This window comes from Orbicella faveolata, unplaced genomic scaffold (assembly GCF_042242905.1).
Source record: "Orbicella faveolata isolate gen_17 unplaced genomic scaffold, um_ofav_v1 contig_12, whole genome shotgun sequence".
In the NCBI taxonomy this organism is placed as follows: domain Eukaryota; kingdom Metazoa; phylum Cnidaria; class Anthozoa; order Scleractinia; family Merulinidae; genus Orbicella; species Orbicella faveolata.
The window spans coordinates 8025857-8042676 of NW_028301539.1; the positions used below are offsets into that span (position 1 = coordinate 8025857).

The following is a 16820-nucleotide window of genomic DNA, read 5'->3' on the forward strand; positions in this document are numbered from 1 at the left end:
TTTAACATACAATTTTGGTGTACAAATTATCCTAAAAAGTTTTTTAAAATTGTGCAAATTATGACCTTGAAAACAACGACTCGAGGAAAGCTTGGAGTCGAAGTCGTTTAAAATATATTGTGTCATTGCTCCATAAATTATATATTACATTGTTCCGTACACTCAAGACTTTCTACCTACCAAGTTTTTTGTCTTGCTTTGTTTGTTTGTTTATTTTCAAGTATTTCTTTTTATATCTGGCTAGTAAACAAATAAGTGGAGACTTAATAATAACAGCTAATTGCGTTGTTTACTTAGACCCAATTAATTAATATAACTCCAAAATGAGCTAATTAATTATAACGTCACAATCAAAGCACAAGTCATTTACGCGCGCACTTCAAGCAGGGTGGACGCGTAATTTTGAGGTGCGCTAAACTTGGATCGTAGCATTTACTCGCAAGTCCTCTCAACCTCAGAGGTCATCGTAACAAAGTAAGAACATGGGGAACATTGCCTAGAGAGGTGCCTTTGATAGAAGAAACAAAGTTGAGGTAAATTTTAAGACTTCGGTCCTGGGCGCGCTCGTTCGCGAGAAGTTCACCTGAAGACTAAAAGTTTTTGTTGTTGAAATTCAGTCAGAAATGTTTTTTTTTCCTTTCGGAAAAGATAATCGCGTTGAGAAATAGAAGAAGTGGGATACAACGAAAGAAAATAACGTGCCGAAAGATCAAGAGAGCAAACGAAGTTTGCGCGAACGCAAACTACGGGCGAAGGTTTGGATATTTGCTTTGCAGCTTACCCAACCTCCTCTCCGGCCCCCACAAACAGCTCACATCAGAGACCTTTGCGTGAACACGGGGCGTGTTTTTTGGGGACGAACCATAAAATTACGGGTCAGCAGTACGTTAAAACGATTTTAGATTGTTTAATTTGTCAAACATGAACAAGAATATTAGCATGGACGTTCTAAGAGAAGCAGCTTATTTCCATTATTTTCATCTAACTTTTATTTCGAAATGGGTCCAAAGAATTAGACTAGATGGTTTTCTTTCAGGTTACAAAGCATAAAGTTGGAATTTTATTTAGTAATGTGACGTCATAAGAGTATTTACATGTAATTGATCATAATTGCACGCGCCTTCCCAGTTCCTCATGTGCACAACCGGACACATGTAAGCGAACTCAGCTCAACGTAAACGTTAGCGTCGAAATGAGAATTTTTCCATTTTCCAGCAGTTGGTATGCATGTGCAGTCGCTTTAAACCCAAAGGTTGTAAATGCTAGTACAAGGCAAGCCATTAGCCATCAATAGAAACCTGGCCCAATTGACCGTTTGAAACACTAAGTCCTTGCTCGTGCTTACGTTAACATTTGCGCTTTTCGAGCGTGCGTTTTCATAGAGAGCTACGATGCTTGGGAGAGACAGAACTAGAGAGCCAATCACAAACACAAGGTTTGAAGCACGCGCCAGGGTTTAAATTGCTCGTTCAAATGACGAATTCGACTACATTGCAAATTACGTTCAAAATCAACTCACGTGTAGTTAAGGTGGCCGAACACAGTTTTCCGCGCGCGCTTTTCCTGATGCAATTCAGCGCGCGCACAAGGATTGCAAAAACAAACATGCCGTCAACAGAGCGATCATTTTATTTACTCAACACCCGCACTATCTGCGCTATTTTTCTCTATTATTGAACGCAGTATATTGATGGCTTTAGTCTTTTATTACAAAGATATGTTAGAAAAGGTAGCGACGCAACGAACCCAGCAATTCTCAGCTTTTTCTTTGTTGCCGAAAGAACCCAGTTAAATGCAGCGCATGCACAGTTGCTCGAAAAATTGAGACCGATTGCTTTTGCAGAAACATGCCGATTTCTAACGATCCAGTCGTTAGAATTTCAAGAAATTTGGCAAAAAAATAGTTCAGAAACCACGTGAATGATTTATCGCGAAAAATTTGAATTTTGACATAGGGAATTTTTAATAATACAGAACATGCAGTGAAAACGGTTAACGGCGAATTACGAAAATCGCCTATGTCAAAATTTTATTAGAACAGTGTTGACAGAAGGGATTTAATGTCAATTCGTAGTGGGCAAATGATGAAAAAAATCTAACCACTGGACTTTTTTTAAATAAACAAAAACCATTTTCTAAGCCTTGTTTTTAACCAGCCCCGTTGCCATGGCAACAGCACACACCTTAGCCAAAATGCGATAATAAACCCTTCTGTGGTTAACCTTGACGCTTGCAAAAAACGGGCGCCAAAGCATAAATAGCTTAAAAGTAATGGTGAATTAGGCATAGGCTCTTGAAAACTGTGTTCGGCCATCTTAAACCAGCAACCTGATAAACCAGAAATTAATCAAAATTGAGCCTTACCACACATGGCAAACCGAATCAGTCAAAATCATGAATCTAATGGAAAACGAGGAAACAGAAACATAATCTGTCCACAGACGTTTTAGTCTTTTTTGATATGAGCTATTGTTCTTAATCGAGCGCGGTCTTGCGAGCTCGCAGGAGCAGGCGGAGAGCGCGAGAGCGGCCGCAAAAAAAATAATCTATTTTTGTCTTTCTCCCTGGCCCCACCCGATTGTGTTCTGGCTTTTTTCAAAGCCCTTGCGGTTAATACCTTTTTTCTTGCGATCTCCACAAACTCAAGACAAAAAATATGGTCTACATTTGGACAGACAAGAAACATCGTGAAATTAACTGCAAAGGTGGGAGAAGTTAAAATCATTGAACCAGTGGAAAGTGCACGAAAACGAAAAAGATTAGAACACGCGGGAAAACAAAATCATGAAGTCTGGAGAGGGCAGGAGAAGTGAACTAACTAGTTTCAGGTGGGGGAAAAATTAAATCATGGAAACAAGCGGAAAGGGCGCGAATATTTAACCAGCGGATAGCGCGGAAAACAACTGTGCACGAAAAGCAGGATGAGTGGGCCAAGCATGCGTAAACCAAAATCATCAAACCAGTCATGAAGCCACTACAGTGAAGAGCGTGACAAAACCAGGCCATGACACTAGTGGCGAGCACCGGAAGGCAAAAACAAGCTAATGCAACGGCTAACGGAAACAACAACAACAAGCGCGTGAAAAATAAAATTCTGATTAAAGTCGTAGGCGGGGAAGCACCTGAAGGCTAAGATAATATCAGTTTGTTTTTGCAGCTGAATGGCCATCATGCGTCGCCTCGTGATTGGTGGAGAAAATGTAACGAACAAAGTTCGGCGATGGAATATCAAGGAAAAAAAGTCATCGATTGAAATGAAAGAAATTATTTGTGGGAATGCGCGACGAGACCAAACAGGGACTCACCATCTTGGAATGGCCTACCGGCGAGAAAGGAAGAGCAAAACACTTGACTGAAAATAAGAAACGAACAAACGAACGAATGATAGAACGAATGAACGAACGAAAGAACGAACGAACAAACGAACAAACGAACGAACGATCGGAAAGACGGACGGACGAACAAACGAACGAACGAACGAACGAACGAACGAACGAACAAATGAACGAGAGAGTGACAGACGAACGAATAAGTGACACAATAACCTGTATCAGTACAGCTCAAACTGCCAGCCAATTGATCCAGGGTCCAATGTAAAGAAAGGCTCTGAGTACAAATATGGCTGATGACCATGACTGATTCACTTTCTTCTGTTTCTTCTATTTTCTATTTTTCCCGCTCAGCGGTTACTTGGTTGTAACGAAAGTTGCCCTCAGCCTCGAGCGTTTTGTGGCATGGCAAATAACGGCTGGATGTACTTATATGCTGGGCCTTTCTGTATCTAATCCTCATAAATTAATTATAATATTTACTCACATTTATATAAGCAACGTTTTTTCCCCCTGAATGTTCGTTGCTTATGACTAATTTGCGTTTATGTCTTTAAACTTTATTTAATAGGTAGCACGAGTGCACATCAAGACAAGACAAGACAAGACAAGCTGATAGCAGGCCGTTGTACTATTTTTCACATAACGCTACATCACAGAACAAACTGTAACATTACAATTGACATCACTCAACTGTGACGTAACGTCACCTAACTGTAGACACGACGTCACGTTACGTTACAATACACAACGTTACGTTACAATACAGACACTTTTCACCCCACAGGTTAAGCTTGATATAAATATGAGCTGAAGGACTGGTTGGGGGTACCTTACAAACAGCGACTGTACCGCTGACTGCTCACAGACAGACGATACAGGACTGACTTGATTTAATGACAACTGACATGTACGTTGCGCCCCCTTCCAGACCTTCTTATGAGGGCAGGATGAGGTGGTGACGCCACGGAGTCAGCGTGGAGCAACGTCACGTTCGCCTCTCGGGGAGTAGCGACCCCGCCCAATCCAAGTCTGTCCCCCGGCCCCTCCGGGCCTGGGGACAGCCGCCTTGACTCAGGTCATCATCGTTGTTGTCTTTCGTTCGTGGGTGGTAACATGTTGATCTCTGTTTGTTGTTGTTTTGTGTTTTTTATTTGTAAACATTCTATTCATATCAAGCTTGCCTGTGCTCTTCATCACATGCTTTTGACAACATAACAGCCAGCTTTGCTACCGTATCTTCGGCATCGGTGTCAATGTATGGCTTTCAACACCCGCTTTAATTTTTTTTTTATTATTTTATTTATTTGTTGGCACCGTTGTCGTTCGTACGATTAGCCAGCGGTTGTTATTGTTTTTCCACCTTTCCTTTTTCTTTCTTCTTCTTCTTCTTTCCTGCTGCTATCATTTTTCTTTTTTTTTTTATAATCGATATTGCAATCGTTAGCACGATAAGCGATATCGATATGGCTTTATATTGCTGCCACTGCATTCTGTATCTTCATGGCTTTAATCACTGTCTTATCTGCAAGTTGTTATCTGTCGAGCAATCGATGGTGACAAAGATGAGACAGTTTCGCTTGCTTTGCACTCGCTACTGCTCTTGCCTCTCTCTGCTTTCTTTGCTAAGTAAGTAATTCTGAATTCTTGTCGCCGTATTTGTGAGTTTTCCCTTTGTTACTAACGTTTTGCCAGTGTGTCGTTTCAGATCTCAAGGCCAAGACAAAGACAATAAATATATTATACAGCAGTGGCAGCAATATACACTACGCGCTCAAGAACAAGTTCCATGATGTTCTTTGTCAATCTTCATCCGAAGGTAATTTGATTTTTGATGTTTATAGCTTTAAGTTGTTAGATCCGAAATTTCGACATTCTCTCTTCTGCTGTCACCCCTCTGAACCTGAAACAACTTCGGCCCGTTGTTAATTTTACAGCTACGAAAGGCCCTACTACGTTAGAGGTTTTCTTTTAGCACAGCACAGGATTGTGCCTGGTAGCAGTCTAAAAATGTACTCCCTCTCAGCCTAGCTTTAATTTGCAAACTCCAAATAATCATGAATGGAATGTCCAAGTTTCGAAATTTTTTATCAATATCTAGACGTACCTATGCTATAAAACTATGGTCTATCTCATATGGCCCAGCTGCTGTGTTCTTTGATGCTCCTCTATACTCTGTTCTGTCATTTTCTGTCTTTTTCTCCACGACTGACCATGACGGCACAGACGTACAACACAAACCCAACTGTAATTGGTTAAAAACACCAAGCACTTGAACTGTTAACAGTCAACTGAACTGGAAAACCATTTAAGTGTAACATATCTATCCGTGCTTCGTTGAGAGAGGCGGAAGTTGGATGAACACAAGTTGGTGCAAATTCCTGGAAACATTCTTGCGTCATTCTTAGAGGAAATCGGATGATGGCTATTTCATCCCTCAGCATGCATCCTTCGACACTTGTTGCGGAAGCCACGCAGTTCATTTTTGCTTGGATTGCACTTCAAGGAACTAATGAGCAAGTTGACACTACAACTTCCCGAGTGTTTAATTTTACCGTAAAATTCCAGTTATAATTAGTTCTTATTAACCTAGCAGGAGGTCTGTATGGAACGTAAATGGGAAAATCTTGACCGAGGTCGTGAGTACAGACCGGACGCAGTGAGGTCTGGACACACGACCAAGCTCGGTTAATGAGATGTTTATTATATGGCAAACAACAAAAATTTAGTTCGTTTTATATATGTAACTGGCTTGTACTGACTGACATTTTGCTTGCGAACGGCGATGACGTGAACTTAATTAAATCTGCCAAAGTTTGCTCATCCTCTTCACTTGTTTTTTTTCTCATCAGGGTTTTTGGCCGCACTTCTACTAACATTTTTAGAAGAAAATAATCATTATTTTTTTTGTATTTTAGCGGTGCAACTTTTTCACCGCAAAATGTAACCGGTCTAACCGCGAACAATATCGATTTCAGCCAATCAAATTCGTGAATTTTGTAGTTCCCAGAACTTGTGAGACACAGCCATATTACGCTCTAGGCTTGTACGTATCAGCTGTGTATATATAAGCGGGTTTTGGTGGCCTCATAGGTAGAAGGGGGTTCAGTATAAGCGATATAAAAGAAAGGCTTTTCGAAACAAACTTTAAATATGAAAAGATTAGATGTAATGATATCATTTTTCCAAAACCTGTATATTGATTTTCTGATGTAAGCAAATGTACGCGTGTCTACTGTTAAAATCTACGAAATAAGAGCAAAAAATTAGTTGATCTTACAGAACTCCCCACCCCCACCCCCCGTCCCTCCCCAGGAAATTCCAATCTCTTCTTTGTGGAGGAGTATAGACAATTTCTGGAACTGCACATTTAATATCTACACAGTGTCTTTATTTCAGTGACCGAGGCCAAACGCTCAAACAAACGTCCTGGTTGCAAAACACTTGTTTTACGTACTAGCTGGTTCCCAGTTTTTGCCGCATCACGTGACAAGTTTAAATCAATTGCGGGTACAAATGAAGTTAATGGACTACACTTTATAGCGCGTGATTGGCTATGGCTTAAATGTGCCATCTGAAATTGAGGGATACCCGGAGGGCATAATCCATCAAATATATTTTCCCACTTGTTGGCAGAAAGTGAACCAGACCTTTGATATCTTTAAAACCCAACGAAATAAAGCGGTTTTCATTTCGGAAGTAATACCAATGACACTCACTTTGGTTTAGCGTCACTGCGCTTAGTGATTGTAATACCCTGTTGTTGGGGGAGACTCCCATGTTCAATGCGTGGGGTTCTCGTCGCACCTTTTAGGGGTTAAAAAAGCGGTTTTGTTTCCACTCAGGGTGTTCAGCCTTAAAAGGTCCCCAGCAGGAGCTTTTGTGTAACCTTTAAGGGTATCGAACCAGAAAACGTCAGTGTTAGTTAATGTGTAGTTTTAGAATTGGTACCTCTATTTGGGGTGAAAGAAATTTCAAGCCACGTCCATAAAACATTATCTTGATACCTCGATCTCTTAAGGCTCGTTTTTACTGGCGACGGTGTCGTAGTCGGAGTCGTAATCAGAAGCGTAGAGCCATACGGTCTAGTGAAAATCAAACCGACGGAGCCGGAAGCAGAACATCGTTTCCGCTTATGACTCCGTCGCTCACGATCAAGTGAAAACTCCATTGTCGGAGGTTGAAGAATAACCCAATCACAATGCTCGATACCGGGCCTCGTGAGTGGTTGGTACTTCCGCTTCTGTTTCCGACTCCGACAATCTAGTTTTCACTGGATCATGAGCGACGGAGTCGTTAACGGAATCGGAAGAAATGGAAACCGTTCTGATTCTTCTGACTACTCCGATTTTGTCGAGGTTATGACTCCGCTTACGACTCCGATTTTCAATTTTCACTGGTCATAAGCTCTCTTACAACTTCGACTACGACTCCGATTCCGACTCCGTCGCTGGTGGAAACCAGCCTTTAGTGGAGTATATGGGAGTACCTCTCCCAACGGGTTTAAGTCCCACACCACTTTCTGAAGCTTATTCCTCAGAATTGCGTTGTGCATCGTTAATGCACACGTACGAGTCACTTGCACACTCAACATCAACAGATTTCCTTCAAGTTAAGCTTCACAGCTAAATATATGCTCGTTTTAACTTAAACGAGCCTGGTGACCTACATTTTTAACGCATAATTTTGGTGTACAAATTGTCCTAAAAAGTTACAAAAGAATGTGCGGAGGCTGAGGGTAAAAATGATATAGGTAAAAGGGTGTACAAAACCGTTACTCGAGGATGCAAATTATGACCATGAAAACGACGACTCGAGGAAAGCTTGGAATCGAAGTCGATTAAAACATATTGTGTGATTGTTCCGTCAATTATATATTACATTGTTCCACACACTCAAGACTTTATACCTATCAAGTTTTTTGCCTTGTTTTGTTTGTTTGTTTGGACTTTTTTCAAGTATTTTATTTTTAAACTTTGCTCCCGACTTGGCCCTTTATATCCTTTTTGGGAGCATGGTGACCTATCTATTTCATCGTATTTTTCGAAACAGTACTTGGTTGGTACATCCGAAAAAATCAAAAAAATTGTTGGACAACTTTTATCAGTCTGAGGAATCACCCTATTAACTTACCAGGAGTGAAACGAAACCACCCGTGACGTAACTCGCTCGCACACATTTTCCCGCGCTTGTATTTCCTTTGAGTTTTGATTGGTTGACAAGATTGTCTGGGTCCTTTGTGATTGGCCAAACTGTTTTGGTTGACAACGAGCAAAAGAAAGCTGCCACTAATTTGTAGTCAACATTTAAAGCGAGATTGGAAGCTAGTTTATTTTAGTTTAGTTTAGTTTCCATTGATTATGTTTACTAATTATTTTCATTTTGTTTTGGAAATGAGTAAATTTACGCTTTGTTTGTTTAATATATTTGAATTTTCTCCCCGATAGAAGGGAAATTCGCAATATCTGACTAGTAAACAAAAGAGTGTAGTAAACAAATAAGTGGAGACCTGATACATAATAGCAGCTAACTGCGTATTTCACTTAGACCCAATTAATTAATATAACTCCCAAATGAGCTAATTAATTATAACGTCACAATTAAAGCACAAGTCATTTACGCGCGCACTTCAAGCAGAGTGGACGTGTAGTTTTGAAGTGCGCTAAATTTAGATCGTAGCATTTACTCGCAAGTCCTTTCAACCTCAGAAGTCATCGTTACAAAGTAAGAGCCTGGGGAACATTGCCTAGAAAGGTGCCTTTGATAAAAGAAACATAAAGTCGAGGTAAGTTTTAAGATTTCGGTCCTGGGCGCGCTCGTTCAGGCGAGCAGTACAACTTCACCTGATGACTAGAAGTTTTTGTTGTTGAAAAGTCAGTTCAGAATTTTTTTTCGGAAAAAGTAAACGCTTGGCGAAGAGGTTTAAGGAAGTGGGATACAACGAAAGGAAAATAACGCGCTGAAAGATCTAAAGGACAAACGAAGTTTACGCAAACGCAAACTACGGGCGAAGGTTTGGACATTTGCTTTGCAGCTTACCCAACCTCCCCGACTCCTCACAAACAGCTCACATCAGAGACCTTCACACGGGGGCGTGTTTTTTGGGAGACGAACCATAAACTTACGGAACAGCGGTATGTTAAAACGTTTTTAGATTTTCAATTTGTCAAACATTACGAAGAATATTTGCATGGACGTTCTAAAAGAAGAATCTTATTTCCATATTACTTCTAAATTATTTTCATCTTGCTTTTATTTCGAAATAAGTCCAAAGAATTAGACTAGATGGTTTTCTTTCAGGTTACAAAACATAAAGTTGGAATTTAGTAACGTGACGTCATAAGAGTATTTACATGTAATTGATCATAATTGCACGGGTTTCCCAGTTCCTCACGCGCGCAACCGGACACATGCAAGCAAACTCAGCTCAACGCAAACGTAAGCATCAAAATGGGAAAATTTCCATTTTCTAGCAGTTTCTCTGCATTTGCAGTTGCTTTAAACGCAAAGGTTGTAAATTCTAGTACAAGGCAAGCTGTTAGCAATCAATAGAAACCTGGCCTGATCGACTGTTTGAAACACTAAGGCCCAGTTCAGACGCCGAACTTTTCATGAGCCGAACCTGATACGTTGAATTAAGTACATGAAAAGTTCGGCGTCTGAATCAGTTAAGAACGGCTATTTGAATTTGGAATGACTCAGCCGTTCTTCTCGCCTAGCTCAGCGGGGAATTTGGGCTTTGGAACGGCTTTGATTCAGACGTTGAACTTTTCATGTGCCGAACCTACTGCATACACCTTGCCTGAAAACCGCTGATGTTTCGATGTGTTTTGGTTCAAACTAATTAAGTTCGGTGAATTAAGTTCGACGTCTGAATCAACATGCGTACTTTTGATAATTTGGGTCGGTCCAAATTCGAATTAAGTTCGGCTCGAGCTCATGAAAAGTTCGGCGTCTGAACTGCGTCTAAGTCCTTGCTCGTGCTTGCGTTAACATTTGCGCTTTTTGCGCGTGCGTTTTCATAGAGAGCTGCGATATTTGGGAGAACCAGTAATAGAGAACCGAGCATAAATACAAGGTTTGACGTGCGTGCCAGGCACACATGACAAGTCAAATCAATCAAAATTATGAAACTAATGGAAAACGTGGAAAAAGAAAAAGAAACTGTCCACAGACATTTTAATTTTTTGCTACGAGTATTTGTTCTCAGCCGAGCGCGGTGTTGCGAGCTCGCGGGAGCAGGCGGAGAGTGCGGCCGCAAAGCGGGCGCAAAAAATTAATCTATTTTGTACTCGTGAGTTGTGTTAACATTTGCGCTTTACCCGCGAGAGCTGCGATGCTTTGGAGAGCCTGAATTAGAGAATCGACCATAAACACAAGCTTTCACGCGCGTGTCAGGGTTTAAATTGCTCGTTCAAATGACGAATTCAACTACGTTGCAAATTACGTTAAGTACTTAAACTAGGAACGCAGGCCTGAAAAACCAGACATTAATCAAAATTGAACCTTAGCCACACACAACAAGCCAAATCAGTCAAAATCATGAATCTAATGGAAAACGAGGAAAAAGTAACATAATTTATCAACAGACGTTTGGGTTTTTTGCAACGAGTTATTTTTCTTAATCAAGCGCGGTGTTGCGAGCTCGCGAGAGCACAGCGCGAGAGCGGCCGCGAAGCAGACGCAAAAATTTTTTATCTATTTTTTTCCTTCTCTCGGGCCCCACCCCATTGCGTTCGGAATTTTTTCAAAGCCCCTGCAGTTAATACTTTTTTCTCGCAGTCTCGACGAACTTAATACAAAATATATGGTCTACATTTGGACGGACTAGAAACATCGTGAAATTGACTGCAATGGTGGAAAAAGTTAAAATCGTTAAACCAGTTGAAGTCGCGCGAAAACCAAAAAGGTTAAACCTAGTGGAAAGCGAGGCAAACGCAAGATTGTCAAACTAGTAGAAAGCGCGGGAAAACAAAATCATGAAGTCTAAAGAGGACAGGAGAAGTGAAATCATGAAACTAACTAGTTTCAGGTGAGGAAAAGGTTAAATCGTAAGATCAAGCGGAAAGGGCCCGAATATTTAACCAGCGGATAGCACGGAAAACGACAGTGCACGAAAAGCAGGATGAGTGGGCCAAGCATGCGCAAAGCAAAATCATCAAACCAGTCATGAAGCCTCTACAGTGCAGCGAAGAGCGTGAGAAAACCAAGCCATGACAGTAGTGGCGAGCACGGGAAGGCTAAAACATGCTAGTGCAATGGCAAACAGAAAAAAAACAACAATAAGCTCATGAAACAAGCGTGTGAAAAACAATATTCTGATTAACGTCCAGGGCGGGGAAGCACCTTAAGATAATATCAGTTTGTTTTTGCAGCTGAATGGCCATCATGCGTCGGCTCGTGATTGGTGGAGAAAAGGAAAAGAACAAAGTTGGGCGATGGAATATCATGGAAAAAGTCATCGATTAAAATGAAAGAAATCATTTGTAGGAATGCGCGAAGAGCCCAAACAGAGACTCACCATCTTGGAATGGACTATCGGCGAGAAGGACGAGCAACGCACTTGACGAAAAACAAGAAACGATCAAACGAACGATCGATCGATCCAACTATCGATCGAATGAACGAACGAGTAAACGAACAAACAAACGAACTTAACGTACGAACGAACGAACGGAAGGAAGGACGGACGGGCGAACAAACGAACCAACCAACGAACAAACGAACGAGAGAGTCACAGGACCAACAAACAGACGAACGAATGAATGACACAATAAACTGTAGCAATACAACTGAAACTGCCAGCCAATTGATCCAGGGTTTTCCAATGTAAAAAAAAGCCCTGGGTACAAATATGGCCGATGACCATGGCTGATTCACTTTCTTCTGTTTCTTCTATTTTCTATTTTTCTCGTTCAGCGGTTATTTGGTTGTCACGAAAGTTGCCCCTTGAGCGTTGTGTGACAAGGCCAATAACGGCTGGATACACTTATGCTGAGCCTTACTGTATCTAATCCTCGTAATCTAATTATAATATTTACTCATATTTATATTAGCAACGTTTTTTTCCCTTAAATGTTTGTTGCTCATGATTAATTTGCGTTTATGTCTTTAAACTTTATTTAATAGGTAGCACGAGTGCACATCAAGACAGGATCAGACAAGACAAGCTGATAGCAGGCCGTTGTACTAATTTTCACATAACGCTACATCACAGAACAAACTGTAACATTACAATTGACATCACTCAACTGTGACGTAACGTCACCTAACTGTAGACACGACGTCACGTTACGTTACAATACACAACGTTACGTTACAATACAGACACTTTTCACCCCACAGGTTAAGCTTGATATAAATATCAGCCGAAGGACTAGTTGGGGGTACCTTACAAACAGCGACTGTACCGTTGACTGCTCACAGACAGACGATACAGGACTGACTTGATTCAATGACACTTGACATGTACGCTGCGCCCCCTTCGAGACCTTCTTATGAGGGCAGGATGAGGTGGTGACGCCACGGAGTCAGCGTGGAGCAACGTCACGTTCGCCTCTCGGGGAGTAGCGACCCCGCCCAATCCAAGTCTGTCCCCCGGCCCCTCCGGGCCTGGGGACAGCCGCCTTGACTCAGGTCATCATCGTTGTTGTCTTTCGTTCGTGGGTGGTAACATGTTGATCTCTGTTTGTTGTTGTTTTGTGTTTTTTATTTGTAAACATTCTATTTATATCAAGCTTGCCTGTGCTCTTCATCACATGCTTTTGACAACATAACAGCCAGCTTTGCTGCCGTATCTTCGGCATCGGTGTCAATGTCTGGCTTTCAACGCCCGCTTTAATTTTTTTTATTTTATTTTATTTATTTGTTGGCACCGTTGTCGCTCGTACGACTAGCGAGCAGTTGTTATTGCTTTTCCACCTTTCCTTTTTCTTTCTTCTTCTTCTTTACTGCTGCTATCATTTTTCTTTTCTTTTTTTTTCTTTTTTTTTTTTTTTTAATCGATATTGCAATCGTTGGCACGATAAGCGATATCGATATGGCTTTATATTGCTGCCACTGCATTCTGTATCTTCATGGCTTTAATCACTGTCTTATCTGCAAGTTGCAATTGTTGTCTGTCGAGCAATCGATGGTGACAAAGATGAGACAGTTTCGCTTGCTTTGCACTCGCTACTGCTCTTGCCTCTCACTGCTTTCTTTGCTAAGTAAGTAATTCTGAATTCTTGTCGCCGTATTTGTGAGTTTTCTGTTTGTTACTAACGTTTTCCCAGTGTGTCGTTTCAGATCTCAAGGCCAAGACAAAGACAATAAAGATATTATACAGCAGCGGCAGCAATATACACTACGCGCTCAAGAACAAGTTCCATGATGTTCTTCGTCAATCTTTATCCAAAGGTAATTTGAGTTTTGTTGTTTATAGCTTTAAGTTGCTTGATCCGAAATTTCGACATTCTCTCTTCTGCTGTGACCCTCTGAACTTGAAACAACTTCGGCCCGTTGTTAATTTTACAGCTACAAAAGGCCCTACTACGTTAGAGGTTTTCTTTTAGCACAGTACAGGCTTGGGCCTGGTAGCAGTCTGAAAATGTACTCTCTGTCAGCAGCCTAGCTTTAATTTGCAAACTCCAAATAAGCATGAGTGGAATGTCCAAGTTTCGAAATTTTTATCAATATCTATTAGTAGCTAAACGTGTCAGTACTAAAATCTATCTCTTATGGCTCAGCTCCTGTGTTCTTTGATGCTCCTCTATTCTCTGTTCTGTCTTTTTCTCCACGACTGACCATGACGACACAGACGCACATCACAAACCCAACTGTAATTGGTTAAAAACACCAAGCATTTGAACTGTTAACAGTCAACTGAACTGGAAAACCATTTAAGACATATCGATCCGTGCTTCGTTGAGAGAGGCGGAAGTTGGATGAACGCAAGTTGGCGCAAATTCCTGGAAACATTCTTGAGCCATTCTTAGAGGAAAGCGGATGATGGCCGTTTCATCCCTCAGCATGAATCCTTCGACACTTGTTGCGGAAATAACAGCAGTTCATTTTCGCACGGATTACACTTTAAGGAACTAATGAACAAGTTGACACTACAACTTCCCGAGTGCTTAGTTCTACCGTAAAATTCCAGTTTTATTAGCTCTTATTAACCTAGCAGGAGGTCTGTACACACGACCAAGGTCAAGATTTAGTCAAGATTTTTTTTTTTTAGTGTGCAACTTTTTCACCGCAAAATGTAGCCGGTCTAGATAGCGGTGTAGACCGCGATCAATATCGATTTCAGCGAATCAAATTCGTGAATTCTGTAGTTCCCAGTCCTTGTTCCCTAGGCTTGTATGACTCAGCTGTATATATAAGTGGTTTTTGGTGTCCTTATACACAGAAGGGGTTCCGTATAAGCGATATAAAAGAAAGACGTTTGGAAATAAGCTGAGGAAACTAACATGCAGTAGTATAAAAAAGATGTGTTATGTTCTTGAGAACAAGAACTACAAGGCACAAGTAAGGAATCGAGTATGCGAAACATGGAGGTCGTTGTATAAAGCTTTTTGATAATGAAAACTACCAGCCAGTGAGCATGGTGAGGTTCAGAAAGGAAAGGAAGGCTTATATTCGGGGGGTTTAATTACACCGGAATTGTTTTTTCGTAACATGTAGATGGGCCTACAGCCGGGAGGCTTATAACTGAAATTTAATTTCTATTTTTATATTTCTACTTTTTATTCTTGTGTTTTAGTCAGCAGAACCACGTTGATAACAGTTCTGTTGTACTACCGTAATTGTACTTAAGGGTTATCCTGGTAAAATATCGATGATGATGATGATAATGATGATGATTACTGTTGTATCTTTATTTTACTTAATAAATGGAGACGTGATTGTGGTGATTCTTCGAATGAGACCAGTTCCGATAAGCTATTTGCCTTCACTGTGATGAAAGGTACGCTTTTATGACAGCTTCTGACAATTGCGCATGACTGAAAACGTAATAACTCTAAAAGCACTGGCCAGAGAGTTCTAATGTAAAAAATCTTTCAAAGAAAGACCGGTATCAGGTCTCAGGGTCTCTTGCAGTCTTGCTTCGAAAACTAAAAATATTTAAGTAAGAGGTCCCTGTCTCCTTTCCCCCGCCCCCCCCCCCCTCCTTGTGTCTCGTGTGTTTTATGCCATTTGATAGAACCTTGATTAACAACGCTTTCTATATGCTGATCTGATAGAAAATTATAGGACCACTCAGAAAAAAAAAATCAATTTCACTGGAGATTTTATGACGATTTTTTTTCTGAGAAAAGAATTCAAAACCTGGTTCACACTTGTGAGATAAGCACACTGACAAGCATAAGTACACAAGAAAATGCTAGTGTGCACTGAGGTGAAATAAGCACAAGCATAAGCACAAGAAAAAGAAACATTTTCCTTTTTCTTGTGTTTGCGCTTATGCTTAATACGCTTATTTCACTAGTGGGAACTGGTCTGAAATAAGCACAAGCATAAGCGCAAGAATTCAACCATTCAAAATAACACTGTTCCAGATCTCCTCTCGGTCAACAAAAATGGCGGTTGAGAGGTTAGCAGAGCTTGTCTGGAGCTATCCAATTCTGTACGATAAATTGTTGGTTGACTTCAAAAACGCACATAAAAAGGAGTTGGCGTGGAGCGAGATCGCACGAGAGCTAAATTTGAAATCAGGTAAGCAAAAGCACGAATCGAACTGAGTTTGTTTACCCAAGGAATGATTATTAAAATAAAGTGTAGCAGAACTTTGGTTGTATTCACCAACATCAACGCAGCAAACAGCGCATCTTCCTCCGCCATGTTGTTTCTCCACTGACGTATTCTCCTTTCCAGAGCCTCTGTTCTTTTCACATTTGAAAACGAATAGAAGTGGGGACGAGAATGTTTCCGACATGACTCACACTGCGCATGCATATGTCGCTAATGCGAACATCCTTGCGCTCCCGTGTGCTCATGCTTGTGCTTATGCCTGTGCTTATCTCACAAGTGAGAAGCAGGCTTAAGTGTGCGAATACAAATGTCTCGTAGATCCTTTTTGTGATCTTAGGTGACCGTTTGAATTATTTGGGCGTGTCTACCCTGCACGGGTCCCCAAATTTTAGAAAGAGGGAGGGAGGAAAAAGGGGCGCAACCAGGAGTATTAGAAAAGAAGTTCCTAAAGCAATGTAAGCTTTGAGGTCTGAAACTTTTCCTAACTGAACGTGAAGGCTTCCCGTTTTCAGAGCCCTATATACTCAATGGAAGGTAGTGAACCTTACCTTCCGTCTAGCATCTCCTAGGAGGTGTAGTATTTTACCCAGGCTATCGTCTTGAACCCCTTAGGACTCTATAAAAATATAAACAGACTGATACAAGTTCTTCGGACTTGTGAATGTATCGAAAGTAAACAAAGAAGACTTTTTCGCGGGAAAAATTTTAAAATTCCTCCATGTGCAAATCACGTGTCAAGCTCTGGCTAACATGACGTCA

At 41.0% G+C, this 16820-nt stretch overlaps 1 long non-coding RNA gene across 1 annotated transcript; it reads left to right on the forward strand.

The window, feature by feature from the left end:
• Nucleotides 1–3641: 3641 nt before the first annotated feature.
• LOC149116403 (uncharacterized) lies at nt 3642–13588 on the forward strand. Its single transcript, XR_016205405.1, has 2 exons — nt 3642–5148; nt 12459–13588. It is a non-coding gene; the product is annotated as an uncharacterized LOC149116403 (long non-coding RNA).
• The last annotated feature ends 3232 nt before the right edge of the window (nt 13589–16820 follow it).